The sequence below is a fragment of the Myodes glareolus genome, chromosome 2 (assembly GCF_982192425.1).
Source record: "Myodes glareolus chromosome 2, mMyoGla1.1, whole genome shotgun sequence".
In the NCBI taxonomy this organism is placed as follows: Eukaryota; Metazoa; Chordata; class Mammalia; order Rodentia; family Cricetidae; genus Myodes; species Myodes glareolus.
Window position 1 is genome coordinate 122,714,655 of NC_142027.1, and position 23,100 is coordinate 122,737,754.

Sequence of the window (23,100 nt, forward strand, 5' to 3'; positions counted from 1 at the left end):
ATTTGCCCTCAAGCCTGAGGACCTGAGTTATGGGTTCAGACTCCAGCACCTACGGGCAAAGAGTGAATCAACTTCCACAAATTGTCCTTTGACTGCACGTGTGCCATGGCATGTGCATGGACATGATACATACAAGTACATACATGTACATAACATATACAAGTTGAGCATCTCTGGTCACTAAATCCAAATGTGAAATGTACCAAATTCTCTTCATTTTTTCTCCCTTTCTTTCTTTTGAAACAGTCTCACTGTGTAGACCAGGCTGGTCCAATCTTGTTATGTAGTTCAGGATGGCCTTGAACTCTTGATCCTCCTGCCTCTGCCTCTCAAGCGCTGAGATTCCAGTTTGGGGCCACCACATTTTGCCAAAACGAACACCTTTCTGAGCACTGATGTAATGCCTCAAATGGAAAATTCCACACCATGGAACCCTGCTCTGCATGCAGTAATTAAACTGTCAAGTAAATACATACCTTCTTACAACCCTAAGGTTGTACAACATGTAAAGAGGTATTCAAAAGTCTCAAGTTCTTCTGGTTCTGAGCATGTTAGAGCCGGATCCACTATCTGCCCAGAGAGCTTTGGTGTGTCTCAGAGAGCTTTGTGTGTTCAGACTTCTCGTGTCTGAATGCTGCATTCGCCCATAGCCCAGGGCTGCGAGGCTCCTGCCTTCAAGGGTCGATAGACATGCCTGTGTCCTGCCTGAGGCGCTCTCCTCCAGGCCATTTTAATGAACACAACCCATAGTAAAAAAGCCAAGGTATATGGGGGAGGGAGTGCCACGCCAGTCTCTGCTGAAAGGGGTACTTGTTTGAAGCCTGGGGCCGAAAAGGAGGTCCCTTGCTCTGTGACACCAGGAGAAGGTGTGTCAGACAGCTGCCAGGGCTGACAGCTGCGCTTGCAGGTAGGACTAGATCGCCGGCACGTTCACAGGGACATACTCACAGACAGCAAGGCTGCGGCTCGGCACAACTCCCCACGTCAAACCTATGTGTCCAGGCACCCTCATATCTGTGTGCTCATATACATGTAAAACATGCACATACACACACATGTGCACCACATGGGCTCATGAAGATGGAAACACAAAACAACAACACACGAGTCTACTCTTTCATGAGGACAAACTCAGAGGCGGACAGATGGCAGACTGGCTGAGTCAGCAACATGGCAGCCCCTCCCCGTCCCCCAGGCAGCCCCTTTCCTCTTCCTTGTCCTGTGAAGAGGATGTGGTTACAGGTAACAGAGCAGGTAAGATATTACCCATCAGGAAAGAAGGGCCCTTTCTCCCTTCTGTCCCTAGCAAAGAAGACTCTGCCACAGAGTCCCTTAATGCTAGCTGGGCATTGCAAAACTGAGCCCAAGAGAGCCACCGTGGCTGGCTGTCTCCACTGAAGTAGGCAGGATTCTTTAGAAGAACAGAGCTAATAGAAAGTATGCACATTAAAAAGGAGAACTGTAAATTAGCTTTCATTGTCAATGTAAGATGACTCTGCCCTCTGTGGGCAGCGCCATTCCCTAGGTTTGGGCTTGGACTGTGTAAGCACAGAGAGCTGGCAGTACGTACAGTTCTTGGCTCCAGGCTGTGGATGCAACTAGCTGTTTTACATTCTTGGTGCTATGACTTCCTGTCTTCATCCCAGAAAGACTGAGGCAACAGTAGTTGCTCCATCTACATCGTCTGAGTCCAGCACCGACGGCCTAAAGTTCCATGCAGGGTCACTGCTACCAAGTCTCCCTTCAAATGCCCAGGAAGTTGGAGTCTGAGGTCAGCCGACAGCAGCAGCAGCCATAAAGAAGTGCCTCAGAGAGGGGCTTGGACGTGTACTGCCTTCCTCTGATGCCTTCCTTACCCGGGCACTCGCTTGTTGAACAGTTCTGAGAGACTGTCTTCTTTCCAAGGCCATCTCCTCTGGAGACATCTCCTCCCCTAAGACTGGATCACCACTCTTATGCATCTATCAATCCAGTCAAGGTGACAACCAAGACCAATCATTATATTCACTAAGATTGACCTCAGAGAAGTCAAGATACAGCTGATGCCTCAGACCCAGAGGAGATAAAGCCGTGAACCAGCCGTGAGTGTGGCCAAGCTGATGTTTGATTCTGGGCCAAAACCCAATAGGACCCTCCCACAACCTGCACCACGGGTTGAGTTCCCACAGCCCCTTTCTGGTCTCTGTATCTCCGATGCTAGCTTCCCTTTGGGCCTCTGTCTTCATCTCCTGCTGCCCTTTCTGGGCTCCCCAAGCTCCTTTGTGCTGGGGCCTGGTTCTCCCCCCACCTCCCACACCATTTTCTCGCCTCCATCTGAAGCCTCCGTGACTAATTTTTGTCTCATTTTAAGATCATATTTCCTTGAGGTTTACCGTGAACACAAGACAGCTTTCTGCAATTTACCTCCATTTCCTGTGGTAAATCTTTTTCGAAAATGTGTTTTTCCTCAGGGGGACAGAGCCTCCCCCTCCTCACTGCAGGATGTGGCCTACCATGTCAGAGGGTTCATTTTCGGGGCTCACCCTGTGACAAAGAGATGTCTGCTCCAGCCTAGAGTGTGAGTGTGGGGGATGCTGTTTGGGTCCCTCCTGGCCAACCTGGTTGCTATTAGACCCTCATTTCAGATGGTGAAGCAGAGGCCTTGGCCGTGAACATGCAGCCCAGAGCCAAGTCCCCAGCTTCTGGCAGCCATTTTCTTGCAGGTCTGCGCTGGCTCCAGAGACTTCTTCCACTTCTGCTGCCTGACAATCTAAAGGGAAATTTATTCACAGATAATTTGAAACAGTCTCAAGCCCTCCCGACGCCAGAGAGTTCGAGTAGAAAATCTACAGGCCCCAGAGGGTAGCGGCCCACAGCTATTCCTGTCTTGGCCTGCCCCTCTTCCAACTTGACATCCCAGAAAACCCCAACTCCCATTCAGTCACTGCAACCCAGGCCAGAGACATTACTGTGTGGGGATGGAGAGGGACAGGCAAGATATGGGCTCTCTATGGTACCCTCTGAACAACGATAAGGCTGGGGCTAGAAGACTATGTATTTATTTATTTGTGTGTGTGTGCACACGCACACACACACACACACACACACACACACACCAGTGCCCTTCAGTAGAGGTCAGAGAACATTCTGCAGGGGTCAGTTCTCCCCTTCCACCATGTGAGTCCTAGGGATTGAGCCCAGGTCATTAGACCCACTGAACCGTCTCGTCTGACTGTTTATTCGTGACCAGGCCCTCAGGCTACCAGGCCAGCACCCTGTCACTGAGCTACATCTCAGCCCTCAGCCCTCAACAAGCTTCTGCAAGCACTGACAGTTCTGCGGCCTTCTACCTGACCACCCAGCTGGTGGCCCTCGGTGCTCCTGCCTGTGGAGGGTGGCAGGCAGGACGCAGTGAGAACCCCTGGCTTCCCCTCTTCTGGTTTATTTTGCTGATGTGCAGAAGAGCAGAGAAAAAATAAATCCGGGGCTTTATTTGTCTCCACATGGGTCTCCAGCTGGTTCCTACTCTGGGATCCAATCTCTGCTGGTTGCTGGGTCGCCAGGCGGAGCTGGAGATATCTTTCCCTGAGGTACCTCAGACAGCCACAGTCCGGATGGAGGCTTGCCATTTACAGATTCCAAGGACAGTAGTCTCACAGCCCTGGCAGTCTGGTGGCAGCTGCTGGCTTCCCTTTTCCTCCTCACTCCTGGATTGGAAACTCAGCTAGAGCCCCATCAGTCCCCCCCCCCCCCCCCCCCGCCCAGATCTTATTTCCTTATCTCTGCCTGCCTGTTCTCACACCAGGGAAGGGGGAGGAGAGACTCCAAACCCTGGGATCTCAGGTCATCCCTGCTAAGGCTAGCAATCTACCTCTTCTAGAGCGAAGAGCTCTTTCATTCTTTGCAGGGGCAGGTGGCAGGCACTCACTGGTCAGCTTCTCCCTTCCTGGTCAGTCCTCCAACCCAGGATACCCTGGCATGAGCATTTCTCTGTAAAGTACAGTTCCTCAGGTTGTGGTGACCCCCAACCATCCAATTATTTTTGTTGCTACTTCACAACTGTAATTTTGCTACTATTATGAATTATAATAGAAAGATCTGATGTGCAGGATAGCTGATAAGTGACCCCCAAAGCGGTCGCTAACAACAGGTTGAGACCTGCTGCTGAAAAGGGAGAGAGCATTGTGGGTGTTAAACGCAGGTGGTCTGAAGGACTCCAGGCTGGGGAACCCAGCAAGGACACCTCAGCTCTGCTCCCCAGCAGGCTTCATCATTGCATGGATGCTGACTGTGTCGCTGCTGACTAAACTCCATGTAAACTCCACGTCCTTTGTTTCCCCCAGGAAACCCACATGCTTTAGAGAATGCTAACACAAGTGTTCCAGAGGCTTGGGGAGCCAGCGCCTTGCCTCCACCCCCACCATGGGCTTTCTGTTATACTGGCTTCTCCAAAGGTTGTTAATATGATTTCATTTCTGTGGGGTTACTTTTCTCACATATGTGTTTGTGTATGTGCACACAGAGGCCAGAAATCAATGTTCAGGTCTCTCTCTTTCCTCTTCATTGTTTTCTGTTCTTGTGGTTTTTTTGTTTTGTTTTGTTTTTGTTTTTTTGTTTTTTGTTTTTTTGGCAGTGTCTCCTGTATCCACTTCCTCAATTACGATAACAGTTATGTGCCACGGTACCCCACTTTGTACCAGAGTGCTGGGGACCCCATCTCAGGTCCTCATGCTCGTACGCCAAGGACTTTGCTGACGAAGCCCTCTCCCCAGGCCCCACTACCTTATTTTCTTTCACACATTTACTGGCTTGGCAGTTTTTTATCACTTTGTCAATGAGAAGCGGAAACTGAGGCCAGGAGAGATAACGGCGTTTGGAACAGATAGGAAAATGTGTTCTTTCCTGATGCTTGAGTTGATCTTTGGGGCAACCCCACCGAGCAAGGGAAGGAAAGATGCTGGCTGGTGACACGGGCCATCTGCTCTGTCCTGCCATCTTTGAAAGCCACATTCTCCTTCCTACAAATTGGAAGCAGAAGATCAGAGAGGTTAAGCATGGGTCAAGGGCATACCACTGCTAAACAGCGGGCTGGAAGGGGACCCAAAGATGCTTCGCATGGACGCTGGAGCCTCTTCCCAACTGCCTGTGCGCCCTGAGGCTAATGGATTCTGGAGAGAGGCTATGAAGGAGAGTAGAAAAGTACATGGGTCAAATAAACCAATTTCCTGGCCTGCAGGACACTGCTGAGGTGAGCAGAAATTCTCCACCTGATTTCCCACAGTGGCTTTTAAACTCATGCATAAATCCCTACAGAGTGTGGGGAGGAGGGAGAGGAGGAGGGAGGGAGGGGGAGAGAAAAGGATGGCGGGAAGGAGAGAGAGAGAAGGATGAAGGGAAGGAGAGAGAGATCTGCATTTTAGTTTGTTTTGGAGTGGACAGAGTGGAACTTATTTTGGCAATGGGGATAGAGGGGCTTTGTATATGCTGGGGCAAGGACTGTATAGCTGAGCTACACACCAGCCTTCTTTTAAAAAATATTACAGCTATTTGGGGTGGGTTGTGCACCTACCATGACACACACGGGGAGGTTAGAGAACAAGCTGAAGCTTCTCCTTCCACCCTGTGAGGTTTGGGGGACAGAATTCAGATCCCCAGAGCTGATAGCAAATGCTTTGGCCCTCTGAGCCGTCCTCAGCCCACCCCTAGCCCTGATTTTACCTTTTCTTTTGAGTCATTCTTTTCAACCTCAGACTGACAGAACCGCAAGATTAAAAACGTCGTCTTGTTTACAGCTCCGCCTGGCCTCCAAGCCTGTCATCCCAACTCCTCTCGAGAGCCTGAAGCAGAAGGGTCATGAGTTCAAAGACTGCCCGGGCTACAGCCTGAGCCCAAGGCCAGACCGAGCAATTTAATGAGGCCCTGACTCAAAATAAAAAGTAATACAAAAGAGCTGGGGGCGTGGCTCTGTGGTAGAGCACTTGCTGAGCGCGCGCGTGAGGCCCTGGCTTCCATCCCCAGCAGTGCCAAAGACAGAAAGAGAAGCAAAATCAGTTTGACACCGTCACACACATCAGACACAAGTCACAGCATGCAGCCACACATCCAGCTTGCCTGGCTGGGTCACTGCAGGGCTCACAGGCAACGATGCAGAGACACTTGGCCCTGAAAGGTGAAAGACTGAAATTGCCAGTTTCGGTCACACACCGGATGATGCAGCAAAGCCCTACTACAGTCAGAAGTCCCCAAACTCACAGAAGGCCAGGGTAGCCCGTGGCCCTGCTTGCACGCTTGGAAACCCATCGTTTCCCCCAGAGCAACAGTTCCCATCCATTTTATGTGAATTCTTCGGAGAAAGCATTCCTTCCCCCCACCCCTCAGTTTTTCCACCAGTGCGGTGTGAGGCTTCAGGCCAGGAAAGAGCAGAAACTAAAAGTATCACTCAACTTTGGAATGCAAGAGAAATTAATTAAATCCAAATTTGCCCCAGAATGCTGGGAGTTGAACGCCACTCAAGACAGACTTGCGATCCGGATTGGATTTCAAAGCCGTTTCTGAGAAACCTCTGGGAGCTGTTTTGCGGCCCACGGCAGAGATGGAGTTGCCTGGCACAAGCCCACAGGGCAGGTGGGAGACCTGTCTCGAGCTCAGTGACACTGGGACGGCCTGGCGTGAAATGAAAACTGGGGAGAGTTGCTGGGCAACACAGACCTGATGCTGCTTGGACCAGGGCCTGGATTTGCCAGCTGAGTGGGTGGTGGCTCTGTTCATTTGTAAGGAGCCAAGCAGAGAAGACAGGGCGGCTTTACCCCGAGGAGCAGAAGGGAGGGGCACTCCCACCCAGGCAAGGGACCACAGGGGATTTCTTTCAGTAACTTATAAAGATTCTCCTGGGGCATAAGTGGATCCCCTGGGAACACCTAGTATTATAAAACCCACCAAAACTGTACCCATCTGTTCTCCAGTCATTGCCAGGAGGCAGCTATAGTGAGGATCCCAACTACAAAAGGCCTCGGTAGACCTGGCTCCACCATCCTACGCAGGACTTACGGTGGTTGGTTGCCAGTTATCCACAAGCATGAAGAAAGGAATGTGTACACACCCTATAAGAACGACTGCATGGTTTTCAACACTAGCTGGGTTCAGACGACGTTTAAGTCCCACCGGCCATTTATGCCTGCAGTGGATCCCTGGGATGTGATGGGAGAGAGTCACTCGCTCTGCTTTACTTTCTGAGTTTTTCTTCACCCTTTTGATGAACCTGGTGAGGCATTTGTGGGGAGATTGACACAGGACACACAGTGAACGGCACAAAGCCATTCACTCCGGAAGCGTACCTCTTTGAAGTCGGAGTGAACCCACCAGGCAGATGGGCATACATGTCAGCCAGCTGCTGGAATGTGACACCACAGGGTGCGTGATGGTGATCTAGCGTGTTGGGAGGGATTGCTTGGACCGCCAACTTGAGGCCACCCAGATACCTGGAGAGAGCGTCTCAGTGTGGGATTGTCTAGACCAGGCTGGCCAGTGAGGATGTCTAGGTGGGCCTATCTTATGTGAACTGATGTGGGAAGCCCCCGTCCCCTGTGGGTGGCACCATTGCCTAGGCAGGGGGTCCTGAACCGTGGAGAGAGTGAGCTGAGCACAAGCCAGCCAGCATTTTTCCTTGCTCTTGTGGCAGTGATGTGACCAGCTGTGTGACATTTCTGCCTTGGCTTCTGCACGTGATGGACTGGAACCTGGAACTGAGAGTGGAGAGCAACTTTCTCCTCTAAGTTGTCCGCTGTTAATTGCAGTCAAGAGACTAGAGCACGCTGGTGTCTTGGCGCTTGTCCAGCTGACATGCCTTCTAGTAATAAACGTGATGGACTTTATCTTTCCTCGGGAAATTTACCTTTCTGTGTCTTCTTTAATGATGGGGTGCTAACTAATGTTTCTGGACTTTGTTGACCTTTGAATCGGGGTCTCCAGCCCAAGGCAAACCTCGAACTCCTAAGAGCCAAGAATGACCTTGAACTTCGGATCCTGCGGCTTCTACCTCTGGATGTTGGGATGGCAGGCATGCACCATCACACCCAGGTTCTGGGGTGTTGGGGGTAGAACCCAAGCTTCATGCTTGCTATGTCCCTAGCTTTTAAATGACATTTAAAACCTCAAAATTCTCCCCTTCCGAGAGCTGACTTGACATTCGAAGGACATGAAGAGGTTGTGGTAAGCGCCCGGAGAGCCTGACCTCTGGACTTGAGTGTATTTAGCTCCCCTGGGGATGAAGATGTCCCCACAAAGCCACAGAGCTGAGTATTCCTGGGAGGTACAGGTCCCACGGAGTAGGCCTTGGTTGAGAGGTGGGTCAAATGGGATTGGTACCCATGGGATTCCAGGCGGCTCAGCGCAGGGGTCAGTCATTGAACATCTTTCTGCCCAGTTGGAAATGGAGCCATCAAGAACGAGCCCGTCGAAGGCTTGCTTGGAAATAAGAGAGCGCGGCTGGACTCTGCCCTCTCTCTGAGCGAGGGTTCAGACGCAGAGGGGCAGTACTGGGGTTAGCTAAGTGCGTAGCTCAGCAGTGGCATCAAGGACATCTCTCTTCACCGCCATCTCCGTGCCTGCCTCGTAGTCTCACCACGTCAGCGGTAGCTCCGGGCAAACATCCATGTATCATATCCAGTGGTCAGAAGGATCCATCTCTTCCTAGAGCTATGGAAGCCATGGACTCTTTCCCAGAGGCCCCCAGTGGAACTCTCCTTACAACCTGTAGACCAGAATTGGGGTCACACATCTCTGACTAAGCCGGGCAAAGGCAAACAGGTGGGCGATAGCTTGGCTTCAGGCAGTCAGAATTTACCCATGTTTAAGGTGAACCTTAAGGTTGAAGGGCACTGTTTTCTGCTTCCAGGAAAGACGAGTACCAGAGTAGGGTTGACAAAGATGGGTCTGACTGAAAACCAGAAAGAGCCAGCGGCAGCAAGGACGACAAGAGGCGCACACGGGAGGTGTGGAGAGAGATGGAAACTGCTCTGCAGCAAGGGACAGCTGAGTATCTGTGACGCGGTACCTCACAACCCCCCACTGTATTTCAGCATCATCCAGCCCCTTCCAGAGTTCCGGAACTCAGAACCCGCTTCAGCAAAATGCACATTGGCCCGACCAGAACCACACGCTCAGGCCCCAGTGCCAGACCTGCTGTGGAGGAACAGTGGGACAGGGCAGTGCCTATAGTGCACCTGCCCCAGGCCTGGCTTCGTGTCTCGTCCTCACCCTCCTGCCCTCCCCAGGGATGCTGCTGCTGGGTGTTTAGGTTTGATGGAGACAGGGTCTAGCTGTGTGGCTCAGGTTGACCTCCTGGGTTCCACTGATCCTCTAGCTTGGGACCATAGGGCTGCACAGTCTCAAACTCCAGTGACCTTGTGTGTGTGTGTGTGTGTGTGTGTGTGTGTGTATGTTCTCAAGTATGCATGGGCACATGTATGTGCACATATGTGGAAGCCAGAGGACAACCTTTGAGACAATGTCTGTCATTGGCCAGCGAGTTCCAAGGAGCCTCCTGTGACCACCTTCCTATGCTGGGATTAAACTGGTTATGGGAACAGAACACAGGCCCTGACTGTGGCAGCTTTCCAGCATCACAATTTCTAGTATTCATTTTTTTCCCCAGATGACTGATAACAGCCAGGGGAAGCTAGAAAAGACCTTGCCTGAGGCTCCCTAGTGGGAATGTGGAAGGGGTTGGGGTTTCACTAAGTCTGCCCACTAATAGCTATGGGTGGTGTTTGAGCAACACACACTCCATGGGTCTCTCGGAGTCTTCCTAGCACTCGGGGAACACACACCATTCGAGAGGCAGTCGATCAGTCTTCCTTTTGTTTAGAAGTCATAGCACCCGGGCTGGAGAGATGGCTCAGGAACTAAGGAGGCACACCTCTCTAGTCTCATCTCTCAGAGTGCCTGAACTCACGGGCACCACCTCCTCTCCCCCGACGGTTGCTGGGAAGAGCAGGAAGTGCTCCTGACCACTGAGCATCTCTGCCCTTTGTCAGGTGTTTTCTCAGAGCAACAGGAAAAGCAAACAAACACAGGGAGGTCTTCATCTCCTCACCCCTGCGAGACGCCTCCGAGGCCCTGGGCATCACAGCTTGTCGTGGCCAAGCACACACACATCATGGTTGGTGCATTGGAGGATCACTGCCCACCAGGTTCTTCCTGGGGACCTCTCTTGATCCGGCAGCAAAAGGGTTAAGCTGTCGATCTGTGGGATCAGCCTCCTAGCCCTAGCAGGTTACTCTACATGTGCTGGAGTAAGTTACATAGGGGAGAGGTGGAATATTATTTACAGTCTCACGCTTAGGAATTCTCAGTGGGCAGAGCCACCAGCCAGCGGGCCAGGGTCCTTCTGCCCAGTAGTGGGCAGATGATGAGGCTCCTTAGGTGCTGTCTCTGGCATCTAAGTGTTCCTCTAGTATTCCTCTAGTTTTACAGCAGCAGCAGCAGCAGCAGCAGCAGGTGATGCCCCCTAGTGCATGCCTCTGGTAAAATCCCCTCTGCATTACAAGTGTTAACAGCCCCGTGGGTTCTGGGCAGTCAGGGTTAACCATTCTGGTTGGCACCAGTTTCCGTGCGGGCCTGGATGTGGGAATTCCTCAGCCCTTGACAGCAGCGATGTCCAGCTCTGCCTGTGGGATGTGTCCGAGAGTCTTGTCCCTCCAGGCTCAGCAGCTCTCTTGAACTCAAATGACCCGGGCCTGCAGCTTCTCTTCTCTCGGTCTTTCCCGTCTTCCATCCCCCTGAGCCTCAGCTCTCTTCCTGTTCTTGCCTTCTCCCCTCCTCTGCCCCAGCCTCTTAGCTGCCTCCCGTTGCGAGGACACTGTCAACGTTGCCACCCTTCCGCTGCCACCATCTCTGCCGCCCACCCTGCAGCCGTCTTTGCAGCCACCTGCCTCACCCCGTTGTAGCCCAGCCTGCGAACTGCTCAGCTCCCGCTCTGCTGCCTATCAGGGCCACCAGCAGCTCTGTCTCACGCTGCCGCCCTTCAAGGCTGGTGCTCCCTGGTTCCTCCTCTGGGCCTTGGGCCCTGTGGGCCTCCTGCGGCCTCCCTGCTCAGGCAGCTCTGCGTCTGTCACCAGCACCAAGGCAGCTAGCTACTGAGCCTTCTGCAGCTCAGCATGCTGACTGCTCCACGTCACGGCCACTGTGGCCGTGCTGGGCTGTCTGTGCTGAGAGTGTTCCTCATCATGTTACTAGCTCAGCCTGTCCAAGTCACACCAATCACAGCAGACACTGCATGCAAATGAAGGTTCATGTTTGCACCTACGGCAGCTTGCCTCTCTAACCCCAGTCACTGCAGTCCCTCTGCTGGGCCACCAGGGTAGGTGTTGGTCCAGATGGAGGGTCATGGAGAGTTCAAGAAAGCTCGTGATAGTAAGGAGGCCAGTGTAAACTGGCTGAGACCCCTCCTGCAGGAGCTGGTGCAAGCAGCTGTGGTCGCTGGGCAGTTTCCCCAAGGCATCATGGAGTGCTCAGGATGGCTGATGCTGGCACAAGGGTAGTCAGGTGAGCTGTGTGATGATTGACAGTTGAACATCCAACGGCTGGCCAGCAACCCCCCCTCCCGTATCTTTGCTTATCTACAGGAGAACGAGCAATAGCAAGAGTGCTCACAGCAGGAACACGGAGAACTCAGCAACAGTGACTGTGGTTTCTACACACTGTGACACTTCAACAGTGCTGAACCCCCGCCAGGACCCCAGGGATGGTGGACCCCTTATCTGTGGCTGGTTGGGGGCTCTAGGTAAGGAACAAGAATCTGGTTGCCTGGGCTGACTTCCCCCAGCATGGCAAGCCCACAGTGGCCGCCATGTTCTTCTGACCTTTGACCTAAAGACAGAGAGTAGGAGGTAAGGAGAGGAGAGCCTTGTCTGGACCCACCATTGGGGAAGGTGTGTTGATGTCAGGCCAAAGAGATGACAGTGAGCACTCCTGCCAGGGAGTCTGGAGGGATCTTTTGAGGAGGCTTGACGGCAGTCATCATCCTTGCCACCAAGTTGGACCCCAAAACACCAGGCTCAATAGAGGCCAATCACCTTTAATTCAAATGCTCCTGAGAATTCCTGAGTGCTGAGTCAATGTGCTAGCAGTCAGACACTCATACATACACACGTGCACATGTATATGCATACATATGAATACACCTGTACACATATGCATACATATGAACATGCCCACATATATACACACATACCCACATATGAACATACTCACACATACATACCTGTGCACATATATGAACATGTCTGCACATATATATACATGCACATATACCCGCACACATATGAACACACATGTACACATATGAGCAATACATACATGCATATCTTCAAACACATGCATACATCCACACATGCACCTGCACACATATGAACACCTGTGCACACATATGCACAGAAAGACAGAAAGAGGAAGGAACACTTTTCAGATTGACAAGTTAAAGTCAAACACTGAAAATGACAGGAAAACAAGGACTCTTTGAACAGTAAGTTGAAAGAAAACGCCAGCAATGGAGTGGAGCCAAAACATGAAAAACTGAGAAGTAGAAAGAAATGTGGAGTCAGTATTGGCCATGGCCATGACCTTGGGTGGCCTGGAGGTCAACCTTTACCTTCTCTCTGCCAGCCTCCAGTGCCCCTCTGGCTGGCAGTTCTCTTAATATTGTTCTTGAGCCTGAACTAGACTCCTGACTTTGCCAAAGTGGAGACGAAGGTGTGGTCTGGTTCCTGTCCCCTCCTGACCTCGGGTGCGCTAGCCACAGTGAGGAGTGTCGGGAGTTTGTCCACAGCTTTACAAATTTCAAGTTGTCCTAGGCCGAAGCCCGCCTTGTCTCTTCTTTCTCAACACTGGTCACCAAGCCACAGGAACTTGTTCCTGCAGATTGCTGCTGTCCTGCAGAAGCCACCAGTCAGCCCCTGCTGTCCCCAGGGACATCGGTATGTCCATCAGTTTCCTGTAGCGCAGCAACGTGGTCCCCAAAACAGGAGGAGCTGGAGCGGCGCTCAGTGAGGGCCCGAGTTCACATCCTCAGCACACACACACACACACACACACACACACACACACACACACAGATGTCATAGTGGCACACCTGCAGTCTTACACCTGGGGAGGCAGGGACAGGAGCACCCTGGGGCTTGCTAGCCAGTCTTGGCAAACGAGCAAGCTCCAGGTAGGGAGGGACCTGTCTCCAAAACGAAGACAGAGAAGGACTGTGAAAGACAGTTGATGTCTCCCTCTGGCATCTGCATACACACTCACACACTGCTTCTTTGGGAAAAATTCCCTTTAAACATAAACCAAAACAACAACAAAAATCCTTCCATGAACTGACCTGTGGTACACATCACATTACTCAGAAGGTTGGGCAGGACAGACTAGCGATTCTGGAAAGTTCCATCCACCTCGCCCTCACTCATGTGTTTGAAAAATGACTAAGACACAAGAGGAACTTCGTGGGTTTGCAAGGAAACTAACAGATGACTGTAGACAATGGGCAGCCAGTGGTGCTCCAAGGTGCTGGGGAGCTTATTGGAGCTTGGAACTTAGGAATCCAGCCTGCAATGGGAATGGGCAGAGCAGTGTGTACCCTCCTTAGGACCACCGTGCTTATCTGCCAAGCTCAGAGGCAGTGGGGACATGGCTGACTCTCACGGTCCTTCTGTTTGGTTTCCCTTCACGAATTAGAAAGCACATCTGCCCATCTCCCACAGTCCAGGACTTGCAATGGTAGGCTTCTCCTGCCCAGAGGCCAGCAGAGGCCCAGAACTTGGCTGTCATGGATTTCACCAGACACATGCAGAAAGGGAAGGCAAGGACTCCGGTTGGCATCCTCGGTGAGGAAGGGAGGGAAGGTCCAGGTTTAAGAACCTGAAACTGCTGACCACGTGACATCGAGAGGTACCTGCTGTGTCAGCTGTGCTCAGGAGCGAGGACTGACACCGGCCATGAGAAGCACTTGTTCCGGGTGCTGCCCCCGCCCCCGCCCCTGTTCACAGTACTTGTAATTCCAGTGAGATGGGTCAGTCCTCGTCCCATCAACCTCAGCAGCCAAACTGGTGGAGGACAGAGAATGGGATCCTTGTCCCACTCCGTAGAGCAGCTGGCGTCACACTGCAGGGCAGAGTCTCCCTGTCAGCCTGTGACCTGCTCCTGCCAGGGCACCTCCCTTTATTCTAAGGAGTCTCCACTCACCTGTGGCTGGGGAAACAGCAGGCCCTGCTGACCGGCTGGGCAACACTCAAGTGTGACCAGAAGATGTGTATTTGAGTATTTGAGCCAGAAGACGTGTCCTTCAGAGGGGAAGACGGTGGGGCTGGAATAGGGTTCTGTGGGTAAAGTGTTTGTGGTTCTTGGGGAACCGGGTCCAGTTCCCAGCACCTGCATCAGGCAACTCACAACTGCCTGCAAATCTAGCTCAACAGGATGTGACGCCCTCTTCTGGCCTCTGAGGGCACCCACACCATCACCTCCCACATACGCAAATAAAATTAAATCTTGAAGAAGAGGAGGAGGGAAGATGAGGGTGGTGTAACCAAGGCAGCACATGGCTATTGCGGCAGCTTGGATGAAAAATCCCTCAGAGAGTCATATATTTGAATGTCTGGTTCCCGGTCATGGGTGGACTATTTGGGAAGGATTAGGAGGTGTGGCCTTGTTAGAGAAGGTGTGTCACTGATGGTAGGTTTTGAGGTTTCAAAAAGCCTATGGCCAAGCCTCTGTCTCCGTCTCGCTCTCTCCTTCCCCCCTCTCTCTTCTTCCGGCAGATCAGGTTGTAAGCCACACAAAGTGCCCAGGCCTAGTTAGAGGGAGTGGGCATGCACACATATAGCCGTGGATGATCTTGAACTTCAGTGTTCCGGCCTCCATTGCCCCAGTAACTGCAGGCATACACTTCCATGCTTAGTGTGTGGTGCTGGGGAGCAAACCCAGGCCTTGCCTAAGAGCCAGGAAAGCACTCTGCTGAACGAGCCACACCCCCAAGTCACTCATTTCTCAAGGTCTTTGAGACAGCATCTTTCTATGTCACTCTGGCTGGTCCACAGCTTGCTACATGGACCCAACTGACCTCGAACTTGCAGCCATCACCCTGCCTTTGCCTCCTAAGGGCCGAGATGACACCTGACTTCATGGTGGGTATTACAGACGCATTGTAAGCTGTTCTTAGACTCAACTGCTCTAAGCCAAACTGTGTCTGCCACACAGTGTGGGGATACAAAACTCTTGTTTGTTTGTTATGATTGTTGGTTTTTTGAGACAGGGCTTTGCTATGTAATCTAAGCTAATTTCACAGGCACCATCCTCCTGCCTCAGCGCCTTGGTGCTGAGATCACAGGTGTACACCACAACACCAGACTGTGCTCAGGCTTTTCCGCTAATTTCCATGCAGCCCTTTCTCAGGACAGGGTGATTTCAGCTCATCCACCTTGGCCGAATGTCTCAGGAGCCCACACAGGAGTCCCTACCAACATCAAAGGCCAAGTCTGGACCCTTAACCTGCAAAAAGCCTGCTTTCAAGCCTGCTAGGCCCACACCTTTAATTGTAGCACTCAAAATCCAAGGCAGATGAACCTGTGATTTTGAGGCCAGCCTGGTCTACACAGTGAGTTCCAGAACAACCGGAGCTATGAAGAGAAAGCCTGCGTCAAAAACCAGCAAGCAAACAAAAATAAATATGCTTTCAGTCCTCAGCAAATGGTGCCGGGCAAACTATGTAGCTGCATGTAAAGGGATGAAATTAGATCCATACCCTATTGCTTTGCATAAAATCTGGTTCTTAATAGGTCAAGAACCTCAACATAAGACCAGATACCCTAAATCTTCTAGAAGAGAAAGTAGAAAACTGGCTTGAACTCACTGGCACTGGAAAGGACTCTCTGATCAGAACACTGGTAGCATAGCACAGACACGAAGAACAACAATTAATAAGTGAACCCTCGCCATACTGAAAAGCTACCGTACAGCAAAGGAAGTCATTTGGGCAAAGCAACAGACTACAGAATGGGAAAAGATTTTTTTTCCAGCTACCCATCTGATAGAGGACCAATATCTAAAATATATAAAGAACGCAAAAAAAACCCTGGACTTCAAGAAAACAAATAACTCAATTAAAAATAGGGTACAGAACTAAGCAGAGAGTCCTCAAAATATAAAATACTTAATGAAATGTTCAATGTTGTAGAATATTAGCTTAAGATGTGTTATAGTTTATGCTATGGAACATTTGTTTAATGATACAAAGATGTGATGCATTCTTTTATGTTGCATTTGTTTAATCCTGTGAAGCTGTGTTACTTTGCCTGCCTAAGACACCTGATTGGTCTAATAAAGAGCTGAACAGCCAATAGCAAGGCAGGAGAGGAATAGGCGGGGCTAGCAGGCTGAGAGCAGAGAGAAGATTGGGCAACAAAAGGAGGAGGAAGAGAGGAGAGGAGGATGCCAGGGACCAGTCACCCAGCTACATGGCAGACATGGAGTAAGAAGGAAAGCAAAGATATACAGAACTAGAAAAGGTAAAAGCTCAGAGGCAAGAGGAGGACAAAAAAACTTAAGAAATGCTGGCTATAAATAAGCCAAGTTAAGGCCAGGCATTTATAACTGGGTAGTAGACCCACAGAAGAGAAAAGAGTAGGAAGAACCAACAACAGCTCAACATCTTCAGTCATCAGGGGAATGTGAATTAAAACTGCTTTGAGATTTCACCTTACACGGGTCAGAATGGCCAAGATCAATAAAATAAATGAGAGCAGATGCTGGTGAGGCTGTGGGAAAGAGGAAACACTTATTCCTTGCTGATGAGACGGCACACTGGTACAGCCATAATGGAAATGAGCGTGGTTATCTCCTCAGGAAGCTGGGAACTGATTTACCTCAAGATCCAGCTTTACCACGCTGGGCATATGCCCAAAGGACTCCCATTCTACAAGGATACAAGCTCACCTATGTTCATTTCTGCTCTATTCACAATGGCCAGAAATTGGAGAAAGCCTAGATGTCCATCGCCTGAAGAACAGATAACGAAAACATGGTAGTACATTTATACAATGGAATATTAATCAGCTGTTAAAAAAAATGAAATTATGAAAATCGCAGGTAAATGGGTAGAACTAGGAAAAAAAATCATCCTGAGTGAGATAATCCAGACCCCAAAGGGCAAATAGTGTACGTTTTCTCTTATAATTGGATATCAGTTTTTAAGTTTTTGATGTGTGTGCTACAATATGAACAACCACAGAGGTCAGTTTCCTAGAAAGGAAACAGGACGGGGGAGGAGAGGCTCTCCCAAGGAAGAAGAAATAGAACACAGAACAGTGTTACGGAGAGACAAAGGGAAAACTAAAACAGCAGGATAAATAGGGAGGGAGATGGGAGAGAAGGGTAAAGGAGGAAATACGGGCGATGTCTGGTACTAAAAGACATCTGAAAAAAACCACGTGGAGAACTGGAGAGATGGCTCAGAGGTTAAGAGCACCAACTGCTCTTCCAGAGGTCCTGAGTTCAATTCCCAGCAACCACATGGTGGCTCACAACCATCTGTAATGAGATCTGGTGCCTTTCCACAATGCAGGCATGCATGCAGACAGAACACTGTAAACATAACAAATAAATAGATCTTTAAAGAAGAAAGAAAAGAAAAAGAAGCTTATGGAAAACGATCACTGTAGAAGTTCATAAACTATATACATATATTAAAGAAATCTAAATGTTGTCACCAAAGTAGTGAGAGAGACAATGCCCCGACTAGATATTTTATGCCAAAAATTAAAACCTCCAGTTCCAGATGGGTTATATCTTATTGAGTTGTTCGCCAAAGATATCCCAGAGAAAACCCCAAACATCACAGGCTATTGCCAAGGTTATTGGTTGATCTACGGAACCTAAAGTCTGAAGACAACACCTAGCCACTGAGCAGGAAGAGAAGCTGGTGCCTAACCAGAAGCTTCACCTTCACCGACTGGCATTCATCTCGTGCTAGGAGAAAGGTAATCATCAACATTAGCCAGCTGCAGACCTTGGAGTTTACGACAGTGACCTGCTGGCAGGCTAGACTTGTACAGATGTGGCACAAATGTCGTGGGAAACACCAACCACTATTTTATTGGCTTCAAGGCCCACTCTGTGAGCTATAACCCATACCTGACACTGCTAACGTGGTCAAGAGCCTGAAGTTGGATAAGTCGTGGGCCCAGGGAAAAACTTACTACGATTATCTGCTAAAGCAGCAGTTCTCAGCCTTCCTCATGCTTCAGCCCTTTAATACAGTTCCTCAGGCTGTGGTGACCCAACCATAAAATTATTTTCGTTGCCACTTCATAACTGTAATTTTGCTACTGTTATGAATTGTAATGTAAATATCTGTGCTTTCCAATGGTCTCAGGTGACCCCTATAAAAGTGTTGTTTGACCTTCAAAGGAGTCACAACCCACAGGTTGAGAACCGCTGTTGAGGACCATATCAGATTATGATTTCTGATGGCATACATACTGTTATACCCATAGGTCAGTGCCTTCCTCAGCCCACAACAGAGAAGCTCCTTGGTGCAATAGATGGAAATTAACACAGAGACCCACAGCTGGACAATGTGTAGAGAGTGAGAGGCTTTGGAACAGTCGTCCCCAAATTGCATGTCTTCACCCAACACTTCCCCATTCCCAACACTCCAGGGAGCAATGCAGAATAGCAGGGGGAAAGACTGTCAGGACCCGTGGTGATGAAGGATTTCAAGGAAACAGCATCTCCCAGACACAACAGCACGGATGCCCACACAAACTCACAGAGACTGTAGCAGAGTACCAAGACCTGCACTGGTTCAGGCCAAATGGAGTCCCTAATGCTGAGACGGGGAGGTGGACATGGACTCCACCCTAACTAAGAAGTTAACGTGCAGTTGATACCCACTGACAATGGGGACAAAAATCAGCTTTTTCCAGTGGAGTGCCACTGGATATACCAACCGCACTTCAGGGCGGGCCCCATGCACGGGGCAAGTGGCCAACGCAGAACAAACTCCGTGGTAGTTTTCTGTGGCCTTTTCATTTCATTTCGCTGTTTTGTCACTTTGTCTTAATGGATTTTTTTGGGGGGAGGGGTTGATACCCATTTTGTCGGGACTCTTTTTGTGTTTCTTGTTTTAGTTTGTTGTTGATTTTTTTTGAAAGAGAAAGAGAACATAAAGTTAAGTGGGTAGGGAGGTTGTGGGGAAGAGGACTGGGGAGGGGGACGTGATCAATATATATTGTATGAAAAATGCTTACAATTAAAAAATAAAAGCCTAGTTTCAATAGCGGATGAGCCACAAGGCCAAAATGTATATAGACTAGCAGCCCCTAAGAGAGGAACAAGTCAAGATCAGCCATGTCTAAGAAGCAGCTCAAAGGATAAGACAAGGGGCATTATATAGGGGGATCCCCCAAAATATCTCATCCTATAAAATGCTCCAGTGAGTCCCCAGAGTAAATGCAGAGTCAATTCATCGGGGCAAAATCTCAGTATTCACTTTCACTTGACTTGCTAGGCTTGGTGGCACACACCTGTAATCCCAGCACCTAGGATATGGAGGCCGGAGGATCGGGAGTTCAAGGCTAGCCTGGGCAACATGAGAGCATGTCTCAAGAAGACAAAAAAATCGGTTGATCAACTGATCAACCCCTTCCCTCTAGTTTTGGAGGTCGCCAGGCCGGGTGATATGTGTGTACCGCCTTCCACTGGCTTTGCAGAGCCTGTGCAGGGTGTGTGTGTGTGTGTGTGTGTGTGTGTGTGTGAGAGAGAGAGAGAGAGAGAGAGAGAGAGAGAGAGAGAGAGAGAGAGAGAGAGAGAGACGGCAGCTGCCCTGTCTCCTCTGCGGAAGATGCTGACTCTGCCCTAGTCATAGGTGACCTGGAAGATGGAAGAAGCATCTCTAACAGTTGTGACAGGCTAGAAGATGACCTCACAGAAGTTCCAGAAGGCACATAGTCCTGGCACCAGCAACAGCACCAAGCTGCATTTCAAATTCTGAACCTCAAAACTCCAAGAGAAGGAATTTGAGTTATTTTAAGCCATTATGTTTTAGGCTGTTGGTTACAGGTGGAGCAGGAGGCAGACGGTTGCTGACTGGTTCTGTAGAAGCCTCCTCGGCACAGGAAGGCCATATGGCTAAGTTTTGTGTCTGCCTGGTCAACACCATGGTTAATATCAAACCCATAAATCAAAAAGCCAGGAGGCCTCTGTTAAAACGCCACTTCTGCAAAAGAGCCATCTGTGTTCCATTTGTGTGTTCTAAGTGTTTCCACTTGGTTCTTAATTTTTAAATGTTATTTTTGTGTGTGCCCATGTGTGTGCGTTCATGGGTGTGCATTCCTGTGTGTGTAGGTGTTCGGGTGTGTACAAGTCAAGTTAGCCTTTGGTGTAGTTAGTCAAAGGCTAACTTTTGGTGTTTCTTAGGAGCCATCTGCCTTGTCCTTTTCAGGACAAGATCTCTCATTGATTTGGGGCTCACTCATTAGTCTAGGCTGACCACTCTGTGAGCCCCAGGGATCTGGTCATCTCTGCCTTCCCAGCTCTGGGATTACAAGCACACGCCATTACATCCAGCTTCCCTCCATGGGTTGTAGGGACGGAATTTTGCAAGCATTTTGCAGACTGGGCCCATCCCCTCACCACCCGGGTTTAAACGGTGCAGTGTCAATAGAGCCTGGGGATGCTGCCTTGGAAAACATTGGGGTCATCCGTCAAACTCCGAGGACAGCCTCACCAGCTCTTCAGTGTCACACCCAGGTCCCTGGCCTCTTGGCGTTGCCACACTGCTGCTGCTTCTCCATAAGGAACAATGAGCCCTGCGAAAACAGAGGGGCCACCCCATCCCACATCCTGCCATTCTAGGGGCTCTGGGACTCGTACGGAACAGTGGAACAGCCCTGCCTCCTCCTAGAGTCAGGCTGGCAATAAGATGCACAGCCAGCATCTCGTCTCCAATATCGCAAACCAGGAAAGGGTTGAGCACAGGTTCTCTCGCTGCCCACTGTGCTCTGACGTCTGAACTGACGTTGGCTGACACACAGCCTTGGCTGGCCTGGCTTAAAGTGACTGTCATATCACCTATGACAGAGACTAGTGTGTGTCTGCAGACACTCCACCCCCACCCCGACTCTGTGAGCTGCTCTGTAACACACAGTAGAGAGGACACAGTCTTCTTCAGAGCTGGAGAGGGTTCTGAGTCCTGAGCCACACCTGCTGCTGGTCACAAATGCATCTTGATGCCAGTGCGTGTATTCTAGATTCACACTGCGCGGCCATTTCTTTGTGCCCCTCAAAATATGAAATTGCAGCAACAACAAATCTCACTTTTCTTTTCCTCAAGGATACAGAGCCAGTGTGGTGGCACATGCCCCATTCTCCTGTACCCCAAAGGTAGAGGCAAAAGAACCAGGAGCTCAAGGCCAGCCATCCTGTGAGTTCAGGAAATACCCTGGTCTATGAGAGACCTCAAAAAACAAGCAATACACAAAACAAAACAATATTTTAGTCGAAAAGGATGGAATTGACAAAAGGCACCTCAGGAAACCTGGGTTGACCTGTTTATTCCCATCCCTGGCCTCTTTCTAAAGCGGCATGTGACCTTTGTCGTCCCCCCAGTAATCCTGTCACCAACTCCTAGTGACCCAGCCAGTCATAGGGCAGGGTATTCTCTATTGACTTAATCTGAATCCAAGAGCCAGGCCAAATGACACTATGAAATGTCCCTAGCCTAGAAACCCAGGGAAGACATTCCACTTGAACGTCATGAACTAAAGGTTCCCCGTGGGTTCAGGTCTGTGATCTGCTGGCCCGGTGCCATCGCCACCCACCATTAACTCCAGAGAATTTGCATTGTCAGCCATCCCACTGCTGAAAATCCTAAGACTTCCTCAGACTCCTCCCAACTCCATCTGCCTCTGCTGCCTGCCCCTGCCCACCCCAAGTCCTAGAAAACAACCTAGTATCCACTTGTGTGAGAAACTCAGGCCCGCCATGGGAAATTGAATTTATGATATTCTCTTGGGTAAAAACAGTACTGCTCCTTTGGGATGCTCTGTTGGTGTGTTCCAGCTGAAACATGGTTTGTTTGTTTGCATCTATTTAGGGAAGCTACAGGGAACTGGGGAATTCATCATTCGGATTCATTTTTGAGAAAAGAAGGGCTGTCAGGGACCAGCAAGGAGGAGGTCTCTCCTGGTGTTTGCTGTAGTCTCAGCTGGCTTTACTATAGAGCTATTTAATTGACCACGGCAGGAGCCAGGCCCCAGCTCCTGCCCATCTCATGGAGAGGAAGGTTACAGTGTGTAACATGAAAGGGCCAGGCCTGTTTGTTTGTGTTTCTGTCCTGCCCAGCCCCCCAGCTGTTTAGTCCCAGAGAAAAATCACACAAGAGATCTCTATAAGTTATAATGCTGATTGGCCCATTAGGTCAGGCTACTTATTAGCTAACTCTCACATCTTGATTAACCCATTTTTCTGATCTATGTTAGCCATGTGGCTCAGTACCTTTCTCAGTGGGGCAGCTCACATCCTGCTGCTTCTGTGGTCTGGGCAGGAGTGGGAGGAATCAACTTCCTCCTCCCCAGAATTCTCCTACTCTCCTTGCATCATTTCCACTTCCTGTCTGGTTTTCCCACCTACACCTCCTGCCTGGCTAATCAGCGTTTATCTAAAACATGATTGACAGAATATAGACAGTTCTCCCGCACCAACAGTGTATGGGATGGTCTGGGAGTCGGGTCAATGTCCAGTTATACAGTGGGGAGGAACAGGACAGACTGACTTCAGAGGAGTCTGAGGAGGCAAGAGAACACTTGTACCGGTGCTTTGTGTCAAATCAGCTGCTACTGTGTGGGGGTGCTGAAAGCCTCACAAGGGAACAGCGTGGGGCCCTGGAGGACCCCAGTCTGAAAGACAGTGATGAGCTAATGGTGTGAAAGCTAAGTCCCCATCAGGACCAGCAAGATGGCCCACCTGGCAAAGGTGCTTGCCACCAAGTCTGATGGCCTGAGTTCAAACCCTGGACCCCACTGGATGGAAGGAAAGCCTCTACTCCTGCAAGCTGTTGTCTAACTTCTACAGGGAAGC

The 23,100-nt window shown here is 50.1% G+C and overlaps 1 long non-coding RNA gene across 1 annotated transcript; it reads right to left on the reverse strand.

The window, feature by feature from the left end:
* Window positions 1-3,759: 3,759 nt before the first annotated feature.
* On the reverse strand, window positions 3,760-22,561 carry LOC146895389 (uncharacterized). Its single transcript, XR_014997965.2, has 3 exons — window positions 22,519-22,561; window positions 5,698-5,816; window positions 3,760-4,997 (listed from the first exon to the last, which is right to left on the reverse strand). It is a non-coding gene; the product is annotated as an uncharacterized LOC146895389 (long non-coding RNA).
* Between the last annotated feature and the right edge of the window lie 539 nt (window positions 22,562-23,100).